At 43.7% G+C, this 16,957-nt stretch overlaps 1 pseudogene; it reads right to left on the reverse strand.

Annotated features, from left to right (window-relative positions):
* Positions 1–1,153: 1,153 nt before the first annotated feature.
* Positions 1,154–3,573, reverse strand: LOC115107500 (alpha-1-antitrypsin homolog; annotated as a pseudogene).
* Between the last annotated feature and the right edge of the window lie 13,384 nt (positions 3,574–16,957).

Consider the following 16,957-nt stretch of genomic DNA (forward strand, 5'->3'; position numbering starts at 1 on the left):
ATAGGCTTATATTAAACAAACGTTCAGGTAGACTAGAGCGAGTTATCATTAATTCAATGTGGGCCCCCACCATAATATCTCTATCTTTTAGACGTTCAAATGACTGCTGGGGCCTTCAAGAAGAAGATGGTACATAGAGGTCAAAGTTCTCTTCAGTCAACTTTCTTCTTTACTGTTTTTTTCCCCCCTCTCTCTCTCTTCACAATTCTGCCCCAATGATTCTGTTTCTGTTTCTCCAGTCTCTCTGATCCAGCAGTAATACGAGGTAGTTCTTACGCAACCATGCATGAACCGCAGATTAAAACTACAGGCTTGATGTGATGAGCTCCTGTCCTTACTATGCATTATAGATGGCCATTTCACACAATCCATCTCCATGCCTGGCCTTGTGCATATCACGCCCTTTGATCTCTTTTAAGATTCAATATATGGAGGAGCAGATAAGAGATGACTGGGGTTTGGGGTTGAGACGACGAGGGGGTTTGAAGAAGCGGATGTACAAAGCAGTTTTTTTTGTGTGGTCAAAATGGTGGATGCTTTATGATCTGGTCTGAGACGCATGGGTAGATTAGACACCCCATGAGATGTTTAGAGTTCTCGAGACACCCCATTGAGATGCTATTTTAGACCTATGTCATCTTTGCCAAATTATATGTTGAGATGATCTCAGTTAAGAGGAGCCATCAGTAAAATTGCATGCAGTTAAGCCTATGCTTGAGACATCAGTCCAGTATAAACTATTCAAAATTGTGGGTTCATGTTTAACTTTTTATTATCTAACCAGTGTCTTTCGCAAAAAAAACAGTACATTTTTGGGAGATGCATTAGAAAAAAAACATCCATTCCAGAAAGGCTAATGAAGCCCTTTGTCCAATTGGATTATCTGAAGACAACTACAGAGTCAATCAAATGGAGGCTATGGACATCAGTAACATTTTGACAGAACCGCAAACACAGAGACACACACATACACACGACCCTATTCTTCTAGGTATGCAGTAAATAGTCAAACACATGTATGGGTTCAAAACTCCCTGACTTGCCTAGACAAAACATCCAACACATGAATGCTCTACAGCAAACCGAAAAGTCAGATTCTGATCCTTTATGTTTCACCACTAGCATGAGAGACAAAGACCTTCCTTCAATCTCCTCAGATGTTCCTCCCACTCATTATGTCTCCCTCCATCCCTCTCCGTCTTTCACTCGGCTGTGGGGTTGGTGATCCACGAAGATGATGCTCTTGGTTGTCCTCCAGGATGAAGAGCAGGAAGGGCCTGTTGAGTATGATGGTGTCTGAGAGGGACATGGGCATGATCTCTATCATAGTGACAGCGGCCGCCTCGGTCCCTTTCTCGTCTAGACTCAGCACAGTCTTGTGGGTCACCTGGGGTGGGAACATGGATGGGTTCATTTGATGTCAGACACCATTGTCCTCTAAGTGGCCATAATATAATATAATAAAATCAAAAGGAATTATTCCATCAGAGACAGAAACTCTTCTTCTACTTTGCTCCCAATTCCCTCAGGCACACAAGAGAAAAGAGACCTGAGATGGATGGTACGTATCATCAGAACCTAATCAAATCACAGTTTTTTTTAAATAAGTACAAATTTGAAAAAAGTAACAAATAATAAAACAGCAGCAGTAAAATAACAATAACGAGGCTATATACAGGGGGTACCGGTACAGAGGTAATGATGGATAGAAATCCTTCTTCACTTTGTGGCACAAGAGAAAGAGACCTGAGATGGATGGTACATCATCAGAACCTAATCAAATCCAATTTTATTTGTTGCATATGTAGATGTAGGTAGAGTTAAAGTGACTATGCATAGATAATAAACAGAGAGTAGCAGCAGCGTAAAATAGGGGTCTGGGTAGCCCTTTGATTAGCCTTTCCGGAGTCTTATGGCTTGGGGGTAGAAGCTGTTAAGCCTTTTGGACCTAGACTTGGCGCTCGTGTACCACTTGCTGTGAGGTAGCAAAGAGAACATTCCATGACTAGGGTGGCTGGAGTCTGACAATTTTTAGGGCCTTCCTCTGACATTGGCAAAACTTGATGATAGTGTTGGAGTCGTGCCTGGCCATGCAGTCGTGAGTGAACAGGGAGTACATGAAGGGACTGAGCACACACCCCTGAAGGGCCCCAGTGTTGATGATCAGCATGTCGGATGTGTTGTTACCTACCCTTTACCACCTGGGGGCGGTCAGTCAGGATGTCCAGGATCTAGTTGCAGAGGGTGGTGTTTAGTCCCAGAGTCCTTAGCTTAGGAAACCACACCTTCAGTTTGGTTTCCTCAGAGATGGCAGAAAAGTCAGCTTTGTTATTAAGAATAGATAATGTTATAATGAAAAAGTGCCCTTTTATCTTCTCACCTCCTGAAGAGGCTTTAGTTCCAAGTGCTACACAGACCACATGCCATGAACGAATAGAGAATGTTAAACTACAAAAGTGTCCTATAAAATCAAGTGTTCTCACCTGAACAGTTTCTCATGCACATGTTTCAGGTATATCTTGTCAATGAAGGCCTCCACCTGCGCCATCTTGCTCTTGTTTCCTTTGTAAGGCAGCATGACCACGGGTGGAGAAGTTATGCTGGTTCAACTCATAAAGACCCGTCCTCTTCATGTCCACATTGACCTTGGGGGTCTGCTTGGCATCAAAGGGCTTATCCCACTTCCTTGGGGAAGTAGAGGAAATTGCTACCAAGGTGTAATAAACACGGGGAAGCCAAAAATAGACTAAATGTTACAAGCCTAAATTGTTTTTCGTTCTGCACATACGTTTTCTTTTAATTATTAATTGACACATCTTCTGTTTACCACGTGTGGAAACAAACAATACGACAGTCAGTCAAGTGTATTCTATCATTGTTCTAAAAGCAAACAATAAGTGCAAGCCCGTTCTGTCCTACTACAGTGTCCTCCTACATCTGAAGAAGACGTAGTTGATGAGCACCATGGCCGTATCAGGGTCCAGATCCTTCACCAGGTCTGTGATCTTGTCCTAGGTCTTCATGGCGATGAACTCGTTGATCTCGGCGACGGGTTCTTGAAGTCAATGGTGAAGCCCTCGCTGGCATAGAAGTGCTGGCATCCTCCGGGAACTTGGCCAGGGGCTTGAATCCATCCCTCAGGGCCACGGCGCTGCCCATGTCCAGCTGCATGGCCTCCCAAGTGTGGCCCAACGTGGTTCAGGTGCTTGTAGGCCTCGTTCACCTGCTCCGGTGTAAAGGCACCATAGCCTAGAGCAGAGTACAGGTGGCTGTGGGTGTCTCCCTTAGCCCCAAGGGACAGCATAGCCAGGCTAGTGACAATTACCAGAGGAGAGAAGAAGACGTTCTTGATCTCAGTGTTGGCTTCGCTCAGGCTCCTGCAGAGGGCAAAGGTGAAGTCTGCGTTATGGGGGGCCAGCTTGTGCCAGGACTCCACGGCAGCATGGTGGAGAGTGTGGTCTTCTGTGTGACGGCGTGGTCCCCATTGAGGGGCGCGGCCCAGGATACGCAGAGCAACACAGTTGCTATCGCACAACAAGATATAGCCCGAATTTTATATACCTGGACACCCATTGGATTCTGGAGCAGTGGACATACATTTTCTGGAGTGATGAATCACGCTTCACCTATGGCAGTACGACAGACAAATCTGGGTTTGGCGGATGCCAGGAGAACGCTATGCCAACTGAATGCCAACCGTAAAGTTTTGTGGAGGAGGAATAGTGGTATGGGGCTGTTTTTCATGGTTTGTGCTAGGCCACTTAGTTCCAGTGAAGGGAAATATTTTTGGGGGGTAGATCAGCTTTAATATTGAATATAGATTGTAGTTTCTATCAATGTAATTGTCTGCATCATTTCCAATCCCCCATATCTTTTTTTGTAAATATATATACACACACTACTGTTCAAAATTTTGGGGTCACTTAGAAATATCCTCGTTTTTGAAAGAAAATAACATTTTTTGTCCATTAAAATAACATCAAATTGATCAGAAATACGGTGTAGACATTGTTAATGTTGTAAATGACTATTGTAGCTGGACTATATATCTACCTGGGCGTACAGAGGACCATTATCAGCAACCATCACTCCTGTGTTCCAATGGCATGTTGTATCAGCTAATCCAAGTTTATCATTTTGAAAGGCTAATTGATCATTAGAAACCCTTTTGCAATTATGTCAGCACAGCTGAAAACTGTTGTGGTGAAGCAATAAAACTGGCCTTCTTTAGACTAGTTGAGTATCTGGAGAATGAGCATTTGTGGGTTCGATTACAGCCGCAAAATGGCCAGAAACAAAGACTTTCTTCAGAAACTTGTCAGTCTATTGTTGTTCTGAGAAATGAAGGCTATTCCATGCGAGAAATTGCCATGACACTGAAGATCTCGTACAATGCTGTGTACTACTACCTTCACAGAACAGCGCAAACTGTCTCTAACCAGAATAGAAAGAGGAGTGGGAGGCCCCGGTTCACAACTGAGCAACAGGACATTAGAGTGCCTAGTTTGAGAAACAGATGCCTCACAAGTCCTCAACTGGCAGCTTCATTAAATAGTACCCACAAAACACCAGTCTCAATGTCAACAGTGAAGAGGCGGCTCCGGGATGCTGGCATTCTAGGCAGAGTTCCTCTGTCCAGTGTCTGTGTTATTTTGCCCATCTTAATCTTTTATTTTTATTGACCAGTCTGAGATATAGCTATTTCTTTGCAACTCTGCCTAGAAGGCCAGTATCCCAGAGTCGCCTATTCACTGTTGACGTTGAGTCTGGTGTTTCACAGAAACATGGCCCTCTCGGGATAAGTTGTCGAAGTCAGCACAGCCACCGGGTTTCTTAATGCTTCGCGCCAACAGAAATAAACATCACTCTGGGAAGAAGAAGGGTGGGGGTGTATGCTTCATGATTAACAACTCATGGTGTAACCATAACAACATACAGGACCTCAAGTCCTTCTGTTCACCGGACCTAGAATTGCTTACCATCAAATTCCGACCATATTATCTCACAAGAGTATTCTCATCAGTTATCGTCACAGCTGTGTATATACCTCCTCAAGCAGATACCACGACGGCCTTCAAGGAATTTTTACTTGGATTAAATGTCAGGAATTGTGAAAAACTGAGTTTAAATGTATTTGGCTAAGGTGTATGTAAACTTCCGACTTCAACTGTATATACACAGGATAGATCATACATATATTACTAATCGTGTCAAGGAAAGCACCTGTTGGACTAACTCGATATCATGGCTGGTTGCACAAAGGAAGGGAGTTGGGTTTGAATGAAAGAGTAGGAAGACGGAGGGACAAAGGAATTGGCTCTCTATCGGACCTTGAGAAGCTATGCTACCGTAAATACATCATCTTATGCATTCTAATAACCGCCCATTCAGAAAAGGAAAATGCAATATATATTATTACTCTGAGCTGCGAATCGATTGAAGATGGAAGACTGGTTTGCCCAGCAGAGATCACCTTTGAAGAATCTTTCTGGTCGTAATGTTGTAGAACGGTTACGTTGAAGTACCCTGTTGTTCTTAGGAGATTGTATGTCCTTTCCAAGACCACGTACATTTACAGCTGTAGCTGATAACTTGACGTCTAGGATATATAACTTCTTCTTTAGTGAATAATAGTTCAAAGTTCATACCAAGTTTCCATAATCAGCTCGTGCTGTATTCTGGCTGGTCTAGTCAAAATTCACCTCCATGTTCAAATTCGCCCTTCTAAACGGTTGGACATCAGTCCTCACATTTCTGGAACTAAGGTCAACATCCGTAAACAGGCTTTTATACTGTGGGAGAGAAGAGCATGTTTCATAGTTCTCAACCAATGTCTGTTCACTTGGGTGTGGCCACTGACTGGGCCTAAGTTTTACTATGAAACAATTATCTTATTTAGGAGGCTAAAATTACATTTAATCTTTTCACAAATAGTTTCATATTTAACCATTTAAATTGCACAACAATTCCATGTGAATCTGATAACTAGAATGTGTAGACTTTCCAAGATACAAAAGATTGGTGTGGAAAAACTTGACTGACCTGCACAGAGCCCTGACCTCAACCCCATCGAACACCTTTGGGATGTATTGGAACACCAACTGCGAGCCAGGCCTTATCGCCTGACCTCACCAATGCTCTTATGGCGGAATGGAAGCAAGTCTCCGCAGCAAACATCTATTGGAAAGCCTTCCCAGAAGAGTGGAGGCTGTTATGGCAGCAAAGGGGGGATCAACTCCATATTAATGCCCATGATTTTGGAATGAGATGTTCGATGAGCAGGTGTCCACATACTTTTGGTTATGTAATGTACTTTAAAGGGCAATTCTGCCACTACTCAATCCTATATTCATTATCTCTAGCACCATATTTCTACATATGTGAAAACGATGCATTTCTACTTATCTGTGGTTAAAAAGACAAGAAAGGTCCTAAAAATGCTTCTGTGACATCACAGGGTAGGATTAAAGGATTAAAAAATGGATTTTCAAAAACCTGCAACGAGTTCCTGGTCAGAGGAATGTTATTTTCTTTGTTCCCACATCACCACGAATCTCAGTTTTTGAAGATCACTGTTTTTAAAATGTTTCAGGTTTTGATGATGTCATTGGGTAAAACATTGTAACTTTAATTTTTTTCAACTAAACTTAGAAATGCGCTGATTTCACATATATGAACACCGGTATTGCGCTGGAGGTAATGAAAAGTGTCCCTTTAAGTAAAGCGTTACCATACTCTAGCACCTGTCCAGAAATAATTCCAATACACACAATATAAAATGTGTACAATTTGGGTATTTTATCATCTCAGTCATTTTGAAACCCTGTTTAACAACTAACACACCTCATGGCTTGGCTAAAAGAGTGAAGGAACTCAGCACTGATAAGATACACAGTACTGCATATGTTCATTTTAACCTAACATAGGAACATTTCCTGGGCATAGAATTTGATACATTTGTATTACCATTTCACCTTGCAAACACCTACTCATTCTCACAGATGAAGCACTTAATGCTTATTATAACTAGGTACTGCTAACTATCATAACTAAACTATGATATAATCAAACACTTTCAAAACAGTGCCTACCTTCCATGTCCTCTTTGCCAGAGACAGTTTGGCAGGAACTCTGTCAATTTATGGTCCTGAGAGGATCAGCCAATCACATTTAATCAATTATTTACCAGACCCACTCACTGACCTGGCTGAACAGGATATTCATCTGGCCAGGCTGACTAGCTTACATCATGATGCAACATGGCTCAGCCCTCTTGAGAAAAGCACTGCGGGGTTTAAAGGATGTTCCGGTATTCTTGGTGCTTTTCAAAATAACTCAAAACAAATGAAGAGGTGCAACATCAAGAAGTCTGTCATTCTTTCCCTGCATCACACAAAAAAAATCCGAATTACTTCATTATTGTAGGTCGTTCTTTGTTTGTAGTCCTGTCATTTCAGAAAGCAGGACTACCATGAATACTTTACAATCTCCACAATGTTTTATGGCATTCCACCCCTGTAGAACTGTAGCTGTACAACTAAACTCCATATTGGAACCACCGATTGGCTTATGATGGTGATCGGTCACTGTTGAAAGCTGGGAACAGATTATTGAGCCAACATATTCCTGCCACTCATGAGGGATCTGCTGTCTGATTCATCTTGCTCTATTCTATTCATCATTTTCATCTCCCCGAGTTTGAAATATCACCATGTAATCTGTGGGACTCCAGCATGGAAAAATTGAATCAGAGCTTTGTCTCTGTGTGTGTCTTCGTGAAATGTTTGATTCTAAAACTGAACTCCATCTTGTAATGTACACTCTTTGATAAAAGGGTTCCAAAAGGGTTCTTCGCCTGTCCCAATAGGAAAACCCTATTATGTTCCAGGTAGAATCATTTTTTGTTTGGGGTAGAACAATTTTGGGTTCCATGTAGAACCCTCTGTAGAAAGGGTTCTACATGGAACCAATCAATGTTCTTCAAAGGGTCCTACAGGGACAACAGAAGAACCCTTTTAGGTTATACAATCGTGGCAAAAAGTTTTGAGAATGACACAAATATTAATTTTCACAAAGTCTGCTGCCTCAGTTTGTATGATGTTTATTTGCATATACTCCAGAATGTTATGAAGAGTGATCAGATGAATTGCAATTAACTGCAAAGTCCCTCTTTGCCATGCAAATGAACTGATTTCCCCATAAAAACATTTCCACTGCATTTCAGCTCTACCACAACAGGACCAGCTGACATCATGTCAGTGATTCTCTCGTTAACACAGGTGTGAGTGTTGACGAGGACACGGCTGAAGAAGCCACTTCTCTCCAGGAAAAACATCAGGGACAGACTGCTATTCTGCAAAAGGTACAGGGTTTGGACTGCTGAGGACTGGGGTAAAGTCATTTTCTCTGATGAATCCCCTTTCCGATTGTTTGGGGCATCCGGAAAAAAGCTTGTCCGGAAAAGACAAGGTGAGCGCTACCATCAGTCCTGTGTCATGCCAACAGTAAAGCATCCTGAGAACATTCATGCGTGGGGTTGCTTCTCAGCTAAGGGAGTGGGCTCACTCACAATTTTGCCTAAGAACACAGCCATGAATAAAGAATGGTACCAACACATCCTCCGGGAGCAACTTCACCCAACCGTCCAGGAACAGTTTGGTGACGAACAATGCCTTTTCCAGCATAATGGAGCACCTTTCCATAAGGCAAAAGTGATAACTAAGTGGATCGGGAACAAAACATTGATATTTTGGGTCCATGGCCAGGAAACTACCCAGACCTTTAATCCCATTGAGAACTTGTGGTCAATCCTCAAGAGGCGGGTGGACAAACAAAAACCCACAAATTCTGACAAACTCAAAGCATTGATTATGCAAGAATGGGCTGCCATCAGTCAGGATGTGGCCCAGAAGTTAATTGACAGCATGCCAGGGCGGATTGAAGAGGTCTTCAAAAATAAGGGTCAACACTGCAAATATTGACTCTTTACATCAACTTCATGTAATTGTCAATAAAAGCATATGACACGTATGAAATGTTTGTAATTATACTTCAGTATTCCATAGTAACACCTGACAAAAATATTTAAGGACATTGAAGTTGAAAACTTTGTGGAAATTAATATTTGTGTCATTCTCAAAAGTTTTGGCCACGACTGTACACCGAGTACACAAAACATTAGGAACACTGTTCCCCCGTCCTTAGAACTGCCTCAGTCCATCGCGGCATGGACTCTACAAGCTGTCGAAAGCGTTCCACAGGGATGCTGACCCTGAAGTGGATTTAACAAGTGTCTTCAGTAAGGGATCAAAGCTTTCGCCCGGATTCACCTGGTCAGTCCGTCATGGAAAGGGCAGGTGTTCTTAATGTTTTGTGCACTGTGTATATAGCACCTTTTTTATTCTAAACTCGTTGCCTAAGGACAGGATGATGTTCAATGCTATGCTGTCTCTGTCATTGAAATGATTGTCAATCAATGTGTTCTAGTGTTCTTTCATCCTAATTGAAGTTGTAATGTAATAAAAGTCTGCCCTAACCTGTATAGAACATGAAACTAGTTTATTAACAGAAGAAAGTGTTTTATCTCAAATATTAAAGCAAAACCGAATCTAGAGCAGAACAAGTACATTCTTACCAGTTTTCTTTAACAAATGCCCTTTCATCCCATCATTATGGAAATCTGCTAAATGCAAACGAGCAGGTGGTTTCTGAATCCGATTTTAATGATCAAAACATACGCTTCAAAGTATCCATTTCAAAGGCACAGACAGTCCACAAATACCGTTTCCGATGCAACATTTCCCAAGTTTATATCACAGGGTACATATTAAAAAGAAAAAAGATAATTTTCCATGATCTGAAAACAATTCTTCATCTTATGATCACCAAAGGGACACAAACAGTGGTATGAGTGACAACAAAAGAAAAAGACTGAGGATGTTATATTTCTGTCGGGTCCATGATTGTCCCTATGAGCCGGATGAGGCCTGTGAGCTCATCATACACTCGAAGCATAAATGGTCTGTCGAAAGAAATACTGGAAGGGACAGAAGTCCAGGGCGATGTCCAAACTCCCCTCCCCCTCTGACTCAGTCTCATCCACCTCTAGAGCCCACAGAGAGAGGGGGAGGGGGAGGAGAGAGAGAGAGAGAGAGATGTGTTGAGAAGATTTGGTGCAAGAGGTCTACACAAACATGGCCACAGACACATGCATACACACTACACACACACAAACACACACGTGGATTTTGTATTGTAGATATGTGGTAGTGGTGAAGTACCCCATCATAGCACTGAGACTGCACTTGTGAAGGTGGTAAATGACATTTTAATGGCATCGGACTGAGGCTCTGCATCTGTCCTCGTGCTCCTAGACCTTAGTGCTGCTTTTGATACCATCGATCACCACATTCTTTTGGAGAGATTGGAAACCCAAATTGGTCTACACGGACAAGTTCTGGCCTGGTTTAGATCTTATCTGTCGGAAAGATATCAGTTTGTCTCTGTGAATGGTTTGTCCTCTGACAAATCAACTGTACATTTCGGTGTTCCTCAAGGTTCCGTTTTAGGACCACTATTGTTTTCACTATATATTTTACCTCTTGGGGATGTCATTCGAAAACATAATGTTAACTTTCACTGCTATGCGGATGACACACAGCTGTACATTTCAATGAAACATGGTGAAGCCCCAAAATTGCCCTTGCTAGAAGCATGTGTTTCAAACATAAGGAAGTGGATGGCTGCAAACTTTCTACTTTTAAATTCAGACAAAACAGAGATGCTTGTTCTAGGTCCCAAGAAACAAAGAGATCTTCTGTTGAATCTGACAATTAATCTTAATGGTTGCACAGTCGTCTCAAATAAAACTGTGAAGGACCTCGGCGTTACTCTGGACCCTGATCTCTCTTTTGAAGAACATATCAAGACCATTTCAAAGACAGCTTTTTTCCATCTACGTAACATTGCAAAAATCAGAAACTTTCTGTCCAAAAATGATGCAGAAAAATTAATCCATGCTTTTGTCACTTCTAGGTTAGACTACTGCAATGCTCTACTTTCCGGCTACCCGGATAAAGCACTAAATAAACTTCAGTTAGTGCTAAATACGGCTGCTAGAATCCTGACTAGAACCCCAAAATTTTATCATATTACTCCAGTGCTAGCCTCCCTACACTGGCTTCCTGTCAAAGCAAGGGCTGATTTCAAGGTTTTACTGCTAACCTACAAAGCATTACATGGGCTTGGTCCTACCTATCTCTCTGATTTGGTCCTGCCGTACATACCTACACGTATGCTACGGTCACAAGACGCAGGCCTCCTAATTGTCCCTAGAATTTCTAAGCAAACAGCTGGAGGCAGGGCTTTCTCCTATAGAGCTCCATTTTTATGGAACGGTCTGCCTACCCATGTCAGAGACGCAAACTCGGTCTCAACCTTTAAGTCTTTACTGAAGACTTATCTCTTCAGTGGGTCATATGATTGAGTGTAGCCTGGCCCAGGAGTGGGAAGGTGAACGGAAAGGCTCTGGAGCAACGAACCGCCCTTGCTGTCTCTGCCTGGCCGGTTCCCCTCTTTCCACTGGGATTCTCTGCCTCTAACCCTATTACAGGGGCTGAGTCACTGGCTTGCTGGGGCTCTCTCATGCCGTCCCTGGAAGGGGTGAGTCACCTGAGTGGGTTGATTCACTGATGTGGTCATCCTGTCTGGGTTGGCGCCCCCCCTTGGGTTGTGCCATGGCGGAGATCTTTGTGGGCTATACTCAGCCTTGTCTCAGGATGGTAAGTTGGTGGTTGAAGATATCCCTCTAGTGGTGTGGGGGCTGTGCTTTGGCAAAGTGGGTGGGGTTAAATGCTTCCTGTTTGGCCCTGTCCGGGGGTGTCCTCGGATGGGGCCACAGTGTCTCCTGTCCCCTCCTGTCTCAGCCTCCAGTATTTATGCTGCAGTGGTTTATGTGTCGGGGGGCTAGGGTCAGTTTGTTATATCTGGAGTACTTCTCCTGTCCTATTCGGTGTCCTGTGTGAATTTAAGTGTGCTCTCTCTAATTCTCTCTCTCTCTTTCTTTCTCTCTCTCGGTGGACCTGAGCCCTAGGACCATGCCCCAGGACTACCTGACATGATGACTCCTTGCTGTCCCCAGTCCACCTGGCCGTGCTGCTGCTCCAGTTTCAACTGTTCTGCCTTATTATTATTCGACCATGCTGGTCATTTATGAACATTTGAACATCTTGGCCATGTTCTGTTATAATCTCCACCCGGCACAGCCAGAAGAGGACTGGCCACCCCACATGTGTTCTCTCTAATTCTCTCTTTCTTTCTCTCTCTCAGAGGACCTGAGCCCTCCATGCCCCAGGACTTTGATGACTCCTTGCTGTCCCCAGTCCACCTGGCCGTGCTGCTGCTCCAGTTTCAACTGTTCTGCCTTATTATTATTCGACCATGCTGGTCATTTATGAACATTTGAACATCTTGGCCATGTTCTGTTATAATCTCCACCCGGCACAGCCAGAAGAGGACTGGCCACCCCACATAGCCTGGTTCCTCTCTAGGTTTTGGCCTTTCTAGGGAGTTTTTCCTAGCCACCGTGCTTCTACACCTGCATTGCTTGCTGTTTGGGGTTTTAGGCTGGGTTTCTGTACAGCACTTTGAGATATCAGCTGATGTACGAAGGGCTATATAAATAAATTTGATTTTTGATTTGAAGTAGGGGCCTGAGGGCACACAGTGTGTTGTGAAATTTGTAAATGTATTGTAATGTTTCAGAAATAGTATATATGCCTTAATTTTGCTGGACCCCAGGAAGAGTAGCTGCTGCCTTGGCATAAATAAATACATATACAAACTGAGGGGAAGTGTCATCTCTGCCCCAAATACTTTCTGATACACTTGTACTAAGTAGAACTTTGTTGGTTGTAAGAATTCCTTATCCTGATTAAATAGCAAATAAGCTATGGTTTTTCCAACCCTAACAATCTTTATGTATTGTCACATTAAAGCTTTCCAGTTATCCTCCTACCTGAATGAGTTTCAGGGTATTCTTTAAAGAAACCCCAGAGAAGTCGGCTGATACCCCAGACGCTTTCAGTAGACTTCACAAACTGCAGCATTTCTTCATGAGGAACTTTGGGAAGTGGATTTATGACTGCCTGTGTAAAAATACCAATCAATGTGTTAATGGATTGTGTTTAGAAAGCTGTCTTGTTATTGCATGAGCCCATGCGTTAGGCGACTTGACGCTTACTGAAGCAGAAATAAGTAATTATTGCTGACTCGGGATCAGCTCAGCACAATTCATCATTCTGCTAAACAACACGCACCTCATGACAAGAGTGGGTCTGTAGAAAAGGTCCCTCAACACAGCACACCATCAATCAATATACACCCACCAACAAACACACACCCACAATTCAAACCCACGCATTCGCATATGCACGTGCACATTCACACACGCAGAAACATATACACAAATCCATCCACCTGCCCACACAGACACAGTCACCCATTCACCCACACACTCGAACAAACATACACCCACTTGCTCCCTCCTTTGAGGAGAGTCGAAGCCAGTGTACCCAGGATTCAGGTTGGAGCCAAAAGTCCATCCTGGCTGCAGAGAGACACTCCTCCGGGAGCTGAACCTCTCCCTTGGGCAGCAGGAGGGAGGCCAGTCTGGGGGAGGCCTGGTGGAGGGGGTCAGGGGAGGAAGGATGAGTAGAGTAGCCACAGCACTGTGGTGGAAGAGTTAGTATCATACAGCTTCCTCAGCTCTGTAGACTTCACGGAACATCCTGGGAACTTCCACACGCGGCGACCCGTTCACGTGGAAACGTCGTTGACGGTGTGACGCCCGTCGAATGGATGCCTCCACTTACCTGTAGGGGTTTGCAAATATCAAATGCACTGTGGACGACACTTTCCTACCCTGTCATTCAATTACAAACATAGTACTTTCATAATATCTTGTTAGGTTTATTTCATATACTGTAGGCCACACCAGTGGTTCCCAACCAGGTGTACTCGGACCCCTGGGGGTACATGGGCCTATCCACAGTGAATACTTGAAAACTCGCCCATAAGGTTACTGGTAAAATGCATAAGAGGGTACTTCAGAGGTACTCTGGGCAGAGAGAAATTCAGTTGGTGGTATGGTAACCAAAGAAGGTTGGGAACCACTGGTCTACACTAAAGATAAAGATTACATTATTTACTGTGCTCAGAACTAATTTGACAAAGAGAATAATTAACTACTGAGTTAAACAAATATATTCCTTTCATTTGCATCAGAGAACTCGTAATTATATATTTTTCTAAAAAGGGAACATTGTACCTTTTAAAATGTATAAGGTTCATCAGAATGAGTTTGTCTGAGCCATCGTGACTGAGCTTCAGGTCTCTGACCAGCGTTTCCAGTGCTGTGTTGTTGTTTACGCTGGCCATGGCCTTCTGGGGTTGGGGCAATAAGATTCTTGAGTAACTTCTGGTAGTCTGGCTTTGGTTTCCTGTCCATGTGCAGGCCAATCCACACCGTCAGCTGAGCCCCACCCCACCCCACCCACGTTCCTCCAGCGGTGTGAGGGCAGGCAGCATAGCCTCTCCCCGCTCACGTGCCCCAACCCCAAGGTTGTGAGCAGCTCGGTCCAGAGACCCTGGAGAGAAGACCCAGGGCCAAGACCAGGCCCAGGGGGGAAAGAGGAGGCTGTGGCCCAGCCGGCTGCTGGCAAGGTCATGGTAGGGGCAGCATTGTGTCCAGCTGCTGGGGGCACTGGCCCTCCTCTCCTCCCCTGGCGTTCCTCTGGGAGGGTTCTCTAGCAGTGCTGCCAAGGCACTGAATAGTATGCCTAAGAGCCCAGATAGCACTGTAAGCCATGTTACACTGTTCATTATTAACACTTAACATTAAAACATGGCGAGTGGGTAGCAGAGAGACACTCGGTCCCCAGATGGCCCCTTCTCATCGCTGCCTGCAGTGTGTTTGCTGTTCACACACAGAGATGAGCTGAGAAACTTTTTAAAAAACTTTGTTTTATGTAACATTCCCTTTAGTGGTCGACCCTCTGCTGCACTGGCTTCATACAAACTCCCAGCCAAATAAATGTGTTTATCCAAAGTATGAACAACATCTGTCATTAACCATTTACTGTATTTTGACTGTGGACAATGGAGCATATACCCATTCTTTTTAAAAAAAAATATATATATATATATATATATACATACATACACACATTCAAGGCATGCTTATGTTCACAGAAGATACAAAAGTAATGTAATAATCAAAATTGCACATCAAATATGATCAAAGTTGTCTTTTTAATTAACCCCCAATGTTCAGCTCATTATTTGAATGTTTGCAGCTTTTGACGAAGCTTGTTAATACTAGTACGTCTGTTGAAATGTCAATGTGCTGATTAATCACTGCTTGCTTGAACTCACAATGACACCCATGCTAATTAACTACCTGGCAGTCAGTTTGTTACCAGGCCTACAGCACTGGAACTCATCTGAGAGACACTACTTACCTGGCCTTATGTTGCCATCTTGTGGCTAAGAATACACTAGTGTAATTAACTTAGTTCGGTTGGACTGCGGTTGCTTTGTTGAACTCATTTTATAAAGAGGTCTGGATTAGAGAAAGACAACCCAGACATCATGAATCCCTAAATTAGGTCCTGAACTGACAGCTCTCTCAATTTGTTGAGTTCATAGGCATGTACCTTAAACGGGTAACTTTGTCAAAATGATATTCACAAGTGTAACCATGATTTAATTGGGTCTGAGGTATCTGTAGAACAGGTCAGATGGTGAGGATGAAGAGACGGTAAAGAAGAATCCACAGAACTAGCAGCGCCAGCTCTGACATTACACCACAAGGGGGCGCAACATTCCTAGAAATAACACAATCACTGAAAGACCAGAGAGAAACAGCAAACATAAATGACTGAAACCTGGAGACAACCAGAACATTGAATTTACCTCGAGTTAACTGAAGGCAATTCCTTGAGACAATTGCAGTGTTGGTATAATGTTCAGAGGAGAGAATATTCACTGTATGAATGAACATACCCTAATGCCTGGGAATTGCCACTGTTTGCAGGAATCCATTTTTCTGGAAGAGTGAAGTCACTATGTCGATGAGAAGGATGTGTCCCAATCCTCAGCACTGTCATCTTGTGTGTCCTCCCTGAGATGGACTCCCTCTGTAACCTCCATATCCTTCTCAACTTCACAGCGCAGCAGCCTCCAGAATAGCACAGCAGCCTCCCGAGTTGGTGCAGCGGTCTAAGGCACCGCATCTCAGTGCAAGAGGTGTCACTACAGTACCTGGTTCAAATCCAGGCTGAATGACATCCGGACGTGATTGGGAGTCTCATAGGGCAGCGCACAATTGGCCCAGTGTCATCTGGGTCCGGGGTAGGCAGTCATTGTAAATAAGAATTTGTTCTTACCGGACTTGCCAGGTGAAATAAAACATGTTCTTCCTTTCTCCACCTATTCTCCAAAGCCATCCTCTGCATTCACATCTTCCTCCAACCTCTGCCATCCTATCTATGTCTTCTGTGACATCTAGCCTCTCCTGCTTAGGGACTGTGTGCTTTCCCTCCCGCTGCTCCTTGTTACTGCCCTGTCCAGCCTCCTTCAAAAGCTCCCCTTCCGATTCATATCCCTTATCTCTTCTCTACCCCCTCTAAGTTCTTTATTTTCCTCCTCTTCTACACTCATTTTACACAGTCATGCAACTTGCCACTGTCCTGTACAATTTCTTCCCTGAGATAATCATCCTCTTCACTCCACTTTTTTCTTCCTCCTCTTCACTGTTTCCTTGCTCCTCCTTTCCTTCCTCCTCGCCAAATTCACCCTCCTCCCTCAAAGCTGTATCCTCTTCTTTCCCCTCCTTCGGCACTCACCTCTTCCTCCACAACCACTCTCTCCAACCTCTGCCATCTCTCTGTCGTCCATC

This window comes from Oncorhynchus nerka, linkage group LG24 (assembly GCF_034236695.1).
Source record: "Oncorhynchus nerka isolate Pitt River linkage group LG24, Oner_Uvic_2.0, whole genome shotgun sequence".
Taxonomy (NCBI): Eukaryota; Metazoa; Chordata; class Actinopteri; order Salmoniformes; family Salmonidae; genus Oncorhynchus; species Oncorhynchus nerka.